This window comes from Mesocricetus auratus, unplaced genomic scaffold (assembly GCF_017639785.1).
Source record: "Mesocricetus auratus isolate SY011 unplaced genomic scaffold, BCM_Maur_2.0 Super-Scaffold_100009, whole genome shotgun sequence".
Taxonomy (NCBI): domain Eukaryota; kingdom Metazoa; phylum Chordata; class Mammalia; order Rodentia; family Cricetidae; genus Mesocricetus; species Mesocricetus auratus.
In genome coordinates, this window is record NW_024429193.1 from 26,038,902 (window position 1) to 26,047,177 (window position 8,276).

At 37.0% G+C, this 8,276-nt stretch overlaps 1 long non-coding RNA gene and 1 pseudogene across 1 annotated transcript in view; both read left to right on the forward strand.

Moving 5' to 3' along the window:
* LOC110343061 overlaps positions 1-5,174 on the forward strand; it is a 101,499-nt gene extending 96,325 nt beyond the window's left edge. The window contains exon 5 of the long non-coding RNA XR_002385256.2: positions 4,813-5,174. This is a non-coding gene — a long non-coding RNA (uncharacterized LOC110343061). The remainder of the gene's footprint in view (positions 1-4,812) is intronic.
* Positions 5,175-7,791: 2,617 nt separating this feature from the next.
* LOC121142488 lies at positions 7,792-7,886 on the forward strand (annotated as a pseudogene).
* The last annotated feature ends 390 nt before the right edge of the window (positions 7,887-8,276 follow it).

The window sequence follows — 8,276 nt, forward strand, 5'->3', positions numbered from 1 at the left end:
TGTTCAAAAGGGGAAGAATGTGCTTTACCAAATACATATATGCATGCAATAAAAATTGATGAATACAGAGGCCATGGATTTGAAGGAGAGCAAGGAGGGGTGTGTGCTATGGTTTGGAGAAAAGAAAGGGAAGGGAGAAATGTAATTAAAATACAATATCAAAAATAAATAGCAATAATAACAAAGAAGTTTAGAGAAGAATGAAGCTGAAATTTCCCTCTTGAGTGTTGAGAACACATGGGAAAACAACCGTTTGAAAAAAATCCTATCATAAAAATCCTTGGTTTTAACCTCAATGTCTCTCAACTTGTGCTGCATCCCTGTCTTTCCATCCCATATGGTAGAGTATATGGGATGTCTTCATTTGTTTTTAGTTTGACTTTTGTTCTTTGGTTTTGGTGCTGGGTGTTGAATCTGGGGCATTCTAAATACCAGGCAAGTGCTCTCTCCCACTAAGCCTTTCTACAGCTACCTCTCTCAGGGATAGGATTTTTTCCCATTCTGACAAGAAAGGAAAATTGAGTTATGATACATTAAAATATCATGATCATATAATATCAACATTTTTTCACATAAATAAAAAATATTTTCTACTGGATTTTGGAGACAGAATAGTGTGAAGATTAGTCTGCCAACAGCAATATTTGTAGTCGGCTGACATTTATAATCTATTTCATTAGAAAGACTTCGAGAGAAAATTATTACTCTTTCTTTGTTGTCTTTCTTTGTTGTACCAGTAATTCTAGATTGGTGAATTAATATTTGCAGAGATTCACTGTCTTTGATTTGTGGCTAGTTGTGTCGTAGTCTTTTGAAATGACAGATTTTTCTTTTTTCTTTGGGTTGGCAAGATGTACTGTTATGCAAATGAATATACTCGCACACTCTCTCACACCACACACACACACACACACACGCACACGCACACACACACACACGCACACACACACACACACACACTAATGTAGCTAACAATGATGAGGCATTTTTTAAAATTCTGGATAAACTTTATACAGCTGGATTAAGACTACCAGAAATGGAGATATTTATAGGAGCATGCTGTGGTATTGGTTTGGCCCTCAGGAAATCTGTAAGTAAACCTGGTATTTCAAGGGTTATTAAACCTAAGATACCTAGTGAAGTTTGCTTTAACAAAATAAATCTATGGCTATGTTTCTAATAAGCAGCTATTAGCCACATGTAACAACAAATTAAAATTGAGCAAAACAAGTCATTAGTTTTTCTAGTTACATTTCTAACGTTCAATAGTCAAAGGTTCCAAGAGACTGCTATAATGGACAGATGACAGAACACTTTTCTGAAAAAAAGGGTTAATCCAATAGACATTATTTTTTCTGATTTGCACATGAAAGACAAAAATTGCATTGATGATCATTAATCACTTCGTTTAAATCAGTCTTACTGAGATATGAGATGCTTTATTAAGTAGCTGTATAGTCTACTGGGAAGAATATTGGGTTGGAGCAAGGATGACTGGAGTTTGTCCCAAACACAAACTTATGTTTAGGAGAAAATCCTTTAATGTCTTTATCTTGGACTGCAAAGGCTAAAACTATGAGACATCTGTAGAACAGAGTTAGAATTGGGAGCCTGGAAACTGTTCTTAGGAAAGTCTGTTCATGAAGCTGGCCCTTGGCTGGCATCTGTAAACTTGGCCTTTTGGAGACTTCCCATCATTTCCTTGTAGAATGACTTACTTACCAGAAATGCTTGTGTGGTTGATGATACAGCTTCTATGACTTATGAAGAACCCTGGCTGTCCCTCTGGGAGTCTGGAGTTTGTGTTCATGCCAGGCAGAAGGTATCTGCATAACTAGTTCTCATAAAAGCCTTAGCTCTGGGTTTCTAATAGGCTTGCCTGGAAGACTTTTGACACTTATCACAACTTATTGCTGAGGGAATGAAGTATATCCTGTGTGTCTCTACTGGGACAGCTGATGACTGGTTTTCTTCCAGCCTTGCTCCAACATGCCTTTTCTTTTGCCGATTTTGTTTGTATCCCTTTACAATAATAAATCATTACCATGATTATGACTATGCAACTGAGGTCTGTGAGAATTTCCAGCAAATCACCAAACCTGTGCTAATCTTGGGGACCCTCAACACATTGCACAACAATGTTGAAAAGAAATCGTAATGTCTAAAACTTGAGAACAGGTTAGAATCCAAACACAGAAACATATGTTTGCAAACTGTTATAATAGCTGTAGTGATTCTGGGGAGGAAGAAAAAAGCATACAGATTTTTAAAGATATGCTGAAAATATGTTTTTAAAGTGCCTATAAAAAGCTATGTGTGCCTGAATTTATTAAGTCTAGAATATTTGAAGCATAATTGTGTGACTTTGCTTATTTTAACTAGGAACACTTTGAATTTTAATAGTGTTCTGGGATTAGATGGAAGAAGATACAATGTTTTAAAACCAAACCAAAACAAAACCAGAAGATTCCATGCCATTTACATCCATAGGAAACTTCAAGCACCATCAGGAAATGTGAGCTGAAGTGGTTAAGATAAGAATTGCAGTGGAACATAATAGCAGTCATACCTCTTTGGACTCAGTTTAAAGAAACCAAAAAGTCTTCTGTCCAGATCCCTGGAGGGGAATCCATCTTCCATGGCAGGCTGAAGTGACAGAGGATCTTAGACCTGACACATTTGGGTGGATCTTGGCAGCAACTTAGAAATATGGCCTTGGCTTCTAGTGCTCTAAGTGGGAGTGTTAGTAAAGTATCTTCTTGCAGTGAGTGCTCTCCTTGCTTGAACATCAGAGTCTTTACACTAACATGGAAATCTTTCATTTTACTTGGTAGTACAGTTGAGCCATCTCCAAGTTTCAAATGTTGCCTCTCTCCTCTCCTTTTACCAGCCATTTCCCACGTAGGCTTGGTTTCTTAAGGTGGTACCCACTGAGAGTGCTTGAACCTTCCTTCTATCTTCTCCTCTTCAACCATCTGTCAGTTTTTATCCATATGACCAGTTTCAGAAGGTTTAGATGGAAATACTGAGGGCATCAGAACAAGTGTAGTCTGGAGTTCAGGCTACTAGGTAATGCCCAAAGATTGTTCTTACTGAAGAGTCTCATAAAAGAATACCAAGGTGGGAAAAATAAGTCCAAAGGTCATGGGCTATAAAATACTATAGAGTTAAGATTCTAGATGTATAAAAGCAGATATATTGCTTTATCTTATGTCCTTTCTATATATTTTTGTGTGGTTGTAGGCAATTAATCGCGCTGAGCCTTGATTTTGTCATTGGTCTAATGGGATAACAACAGCAACCAACTTACTGATGTGAAAACTAAAAGAGTGAATACATGAAAATGGCATTGAATACCTAACAAGTACTGCATTACTATCTTAACTAATTTTCATAAAAATTGAGACACATTTGAAGATAAAGAAGGACATTGTCTAGAATTATTCCAGAACATCAGCAGTACTATTATTGTCAGTGTTCACTATTGGTATTTTCAGTTTTCTAGTGGATAGGCTTTCTTGTTTGTCTGGTCCTGCAGCTGTTTAGCCCCAAATAAACACACAGAGACTTACATTAACTATAAACTGTCTGGCCAATGACTCAGGCTTCTTATTGGCTAGCTCTCTCTTAAGTACTAACCCATTTTTAACAATCTAAGTGTTTTTATGTGGTGTTTTCTTACAAGAGAATTTCCCAGTATATTACTCCTTCAGCAACTACTTGGTGTCTCTCTGTGTCCTTTCCCTAGAATTCTTCTGCCTGGCTACTGGAGGATCAGTGTTTTATTCATCAACTAATAAGAGAAACACAAATACCACAGCACTTTCCTTGAAAGGAAACTTACCTTTTGAAGAATCCAGCTCTTCCAGAGTATAGCCTTACCAAAATAAACTTCTCTGGAAGTTTGTAGAAGTCAGGCTGTGAGTGCAGGATATTGGAGAAAAGATGAACTATGCCCTGTAACAGGCCCTGGTGAAGGTGACTTACTTCCTCTGGACAGCAGGGAGCTGCCATCTCTGTATGAGATGGGGAATGTAGTGCTTATTGGGGACAGCAGTACCCTTTTACACACCTTGGCAGCCTCATGTTCTAAAGCATGTGGAGAGGGGACCAAGACAACTTTAACTGAAGTTAAGTTACATTAGCTTCACATTGATCAGCCAGTTATCAGAGCCGCTAACTGATGTTAAAGCAGGCACAAGGCAGCTCAGTTTGCCAAGAGTATGGACTGGATGACTTCTCTGGGTGGTGCCTTGTTTTTTTTTTCCAAAATTACCTTAAAACTGTGATAATCAGATTTTCATTGCCACAGCAAATACTGAGACAGTCAACTTACAGAGAGAAAAGGTTCAGGTTTACCCACAGTTTAGAGATTATTACCTATGATAGAATGACTTTATTGCTCTGGGTCTGTGGTGAGGCAGCATATTACAATAGAAGCAAATATCAGAGAAAGCAAAAAATAAAGAGGAAGGGGTTTGAGGTCCACTCTATCTTTCCATCAAACCTTTCATAGTGGCATGCAAGCCTAATATGGGGTTGCACCTACCTCTCAGCACTGCAACATGCTGGGGACTAAGCCTTTAATACACAGGCCCCTAGGGAAATTTCAGATCCAAAGCAAAAGTGATCAAGTGTTCTATGGTAACTCAAATGATCTCACTTGGTAAATATTGTTTCCTTTGGAGTATTCCAACCCCAGATGTCATCAGTACGTCTTTGTTTTGATTCTTATTTAACAATGACAGCAACTGTTTTTCTTCTTTCTATCTAGCTGTCTCATCTAATTTATGGTCCTTTTTTTGGCACTAGACAGGAGGGGAGACCAACTCGTATGTGACAAGACTCTTTCAAGTGGATTTGCTTTCAATGGAGGATGGTGGTGATATTGATACAGGAAGAAAATTAACAGTTGAACCAAAGTCTATCAAAGGTGCTTGTTCAAACCTTGGCTCTCTGCCAAGTCAAGTATGGTTCAGCAGAATCTATATAGGCTTTTGGATTTCCTTCTGAAATTTTTGCTTTGAACATAGATAACCTATAGAATTAAATAAATGATAGATGGCCTAAACATTGCTAAAGTTCAAAGATAAATGAATGTCAAATATTCATGTTTGGAGATGAGTCCAAGAAAATGGTAGAGAAATACAACTTTCCAAATTTTTAAATACTGTACATTAAATAAACTATTAGTTAAAAAGTTTTAAAAGCTGAATGCTTATGAATATTTCTTAACTATGTACATGTAAAACTAGCTCATTCATATCTATAAACTTCCATTCATTAAGGCAGAGATTCAGTTAGCTGGATTTCATGTGCTTCATTCTTTGACCGATAGCAATTAATACTTACATAACCTGAGCCATGTACCATTATTTGATGCTGAGTCTGTATTGTGAAGGATATGTGTGGTATAATTCTCCATACCTGCCTACACATATTTTGCTTTTGATCTTCCTTATAGTCCAATGAAATAGATACCATTATTGCCTCTGAGTTACATGGAATTTAAATTGCTTTCTCTGGGTCTCACAGCCAGTAAATGAAAGAGCAAAAGTTCAGACTCAGAGCTCACAGCCATAACTCTTGTTCAGTTCTAACCTTGGCACCATTACCAGAAAGAGCTTTGAATCTGAACACATATCTCATTGATGCTAAATGCTTAGTGATTTAATCCATGTCACAACAAAAGCAAGATGCCACAAAATGTAGCCTTTGTTGAACTGATTCACGGGTCTAATGTGGATTTCAAATAACTTATGTGTCTTTATGAGTATTTATATACTATTTGTGTCAGCTAGAAAAAGAACCAAGGATTAAGTATCAAGACTGAAGCCAAGTAAATTGAAGATGTCAGAAATAGCTAAAAGCTCAGGATAAATTACATGGGTTCTTTAGAGCACCCTGGGGGTACTTCCAGAGGATGTTTCTAGCCCAGCTCTCAAAGCAATAAACTTGATGTAAGTCATCGAATAAATAAACGTAGCACTGCATGGTTCTTATTCTGCTTTGTTTGAGAAATGGTTTTCTCTCAGAGAACCAGACCTTTCACATGTGACACTGGATTGTAGATTATTGCTTTTAAACTGACCAGGGCCATGGAGGTTCTCAATAAACCTACATACTTAGAGAAGCAGACATATTCCCTGAATAAGTCATCTGGAACTATGGATTCTGAACATGTCTGTGGGATAATCTTCCCTCTTAGACCAGGGTTTACTACAGATGAAAGCAGAGGAGCTCTGGGTGAGGACCAAAAGGCGGGTGTGGTGGTCCAGAGCTTCTAACAGCTGGGGCTTTTCCCATCTTTACACTTGGAGCTCTGGGAGGCATCTATGTGACTGGTCCAGGGCTCCCCCAGCACACAGTTTGGAAGCCACTGATATAAAACTCAAACATAACAATGTGTGGCAACAAATAAATTGAAAAGTAAGGAAATTATAAAATGTAAGGAAGCAAAATTTCAACTAGACTTGAAGGATTCTGTTAAGTTTGATTTACACATATTGCCAAATGAAAGCTTTGTGTTGCTGAATCAAATTATGCCCATTTAAAAATTCTGTTGTTTTAACCTTTTTGAAGAAATAATATCCCTGTGTTAACTGATAAAAAATTTTAAACTAAATCTCTTCAATATCCCAGAGGTATCACATCACCACTGGCATTTTATGGAGGTCACACAAGGGGATTAACTAGAAATCCAGTGGAGTTAGTACTCCTCCTCTCATTATCCACGTGCCTTTGAACTGTGGGCCTTTAGGGTCCTGGTTTCCTAAGGCAATCATAGAAGATCACAGCTATCCTTGGTTGGAAAGCTATGAGTCCTTGTCTTTAAAGAATGACATTATTTAAAAATAAATTTAAATCACCTAATATATTGAATCTCAAAGCTCACAGGTGAATTCATTCAGGCTTACTTTTAATTTCTATGAGTAGCAGGTGGAGAAGACACAAAACTTGGGGAAAATGAATTCTCCCTTATGCACTGGTTATTAAGTAAAGATACAGTTTTGATAAGGTCACTGTAATTCAAATTTGTGTGCCAGGGTGGCAATAGGAGCCCACCTGTGCTTCTCCTGTTCTCAGAATTTGATTAAGAATTTGGGGTTGAGAATAAAGGATGGACATCTTGAAATCAGAGTACTTCTCTTTAGGAGTGTTTTTGAACTGACTGATTGATCTCTCTGCTCAACTTTTCACCCACAAAACACTATGTCTTCACCAATTAAATCAGCAGTTCTCAACCTGTGGGTCACAACCCCTGAAGGGGTCGAATGAACCTTTCACAGGGGGCACACATCAAATATCCTGCATGTCAGATATTCACATGATTCATAGCAGTGGCAAAATTGCAGTTATGAAGTAGCAATGAAATAATTTGATGATTGAGGGTCACTACGATACAAGGAACTGTATTAAATGGTCACAGCATTTTGAGAACCACTGAATTAAATGAATTAAAAAGCCAAGTGCTGAGAACAGAAGGTAAAAGCTTAATTAAATTCAGGGAACATTTTGTCGATGTTAGGTTTTCTAGGATTATTATGGTCAGCTAATATATACACATAGTCATGAACACAAGAAGTGAAACCAGTTTTTTAGCATGCAGATGTATTTACAGAAGTTCATCTTGTGGCACATAATCGTCATACACAACTTTAATTCAAGCACTCTAGAGGCAGAAGTAGGTAGATTTATGTGAGAAGGAGGCCAGCCTGGTTTACATAGGGAGTTTCAGGACAGCCAAAGCGGTGTAGAGAGCCCCTGTCTTTAAAAAAAATGCATTATTTGGTGCTTGCTTCAGCAGAATTTATACTAAAATTGGAAGATTAGCATGACCTCTGCACAAGGATGATATACAAATTCATGAAATGTTGACTATTAAAAGTTGATCTTATATTAGGTCATAAGATTTAACCATCAATTCCAAGAAACTGGTAAAATGAAACTTTAATTTGCTGGACATATTATAAAATTGACTATCATAAGAAAACATAGTAAAACTCTCATATGTTTAGAAATTCACAAGAAATCTGAATAATTAACTGGTTGAAAGCACTATAATGAAAAATTATGTTGTATACCTAAAGTATTGTGAAATATTTATAAAATTTATAAAATTGGACTAGATATTCAGGAGTGAGTTTATGCATAAAACATAAAAGAAAAGATGAAATATTAGCAAGTCAAGTATTTTCTTGTATCATGTAGTAAAAGAATAAAACAGTCAACATGGTAAAAGTAGAAAGATGGGTGTAATGATAAAGAGTAAAAGT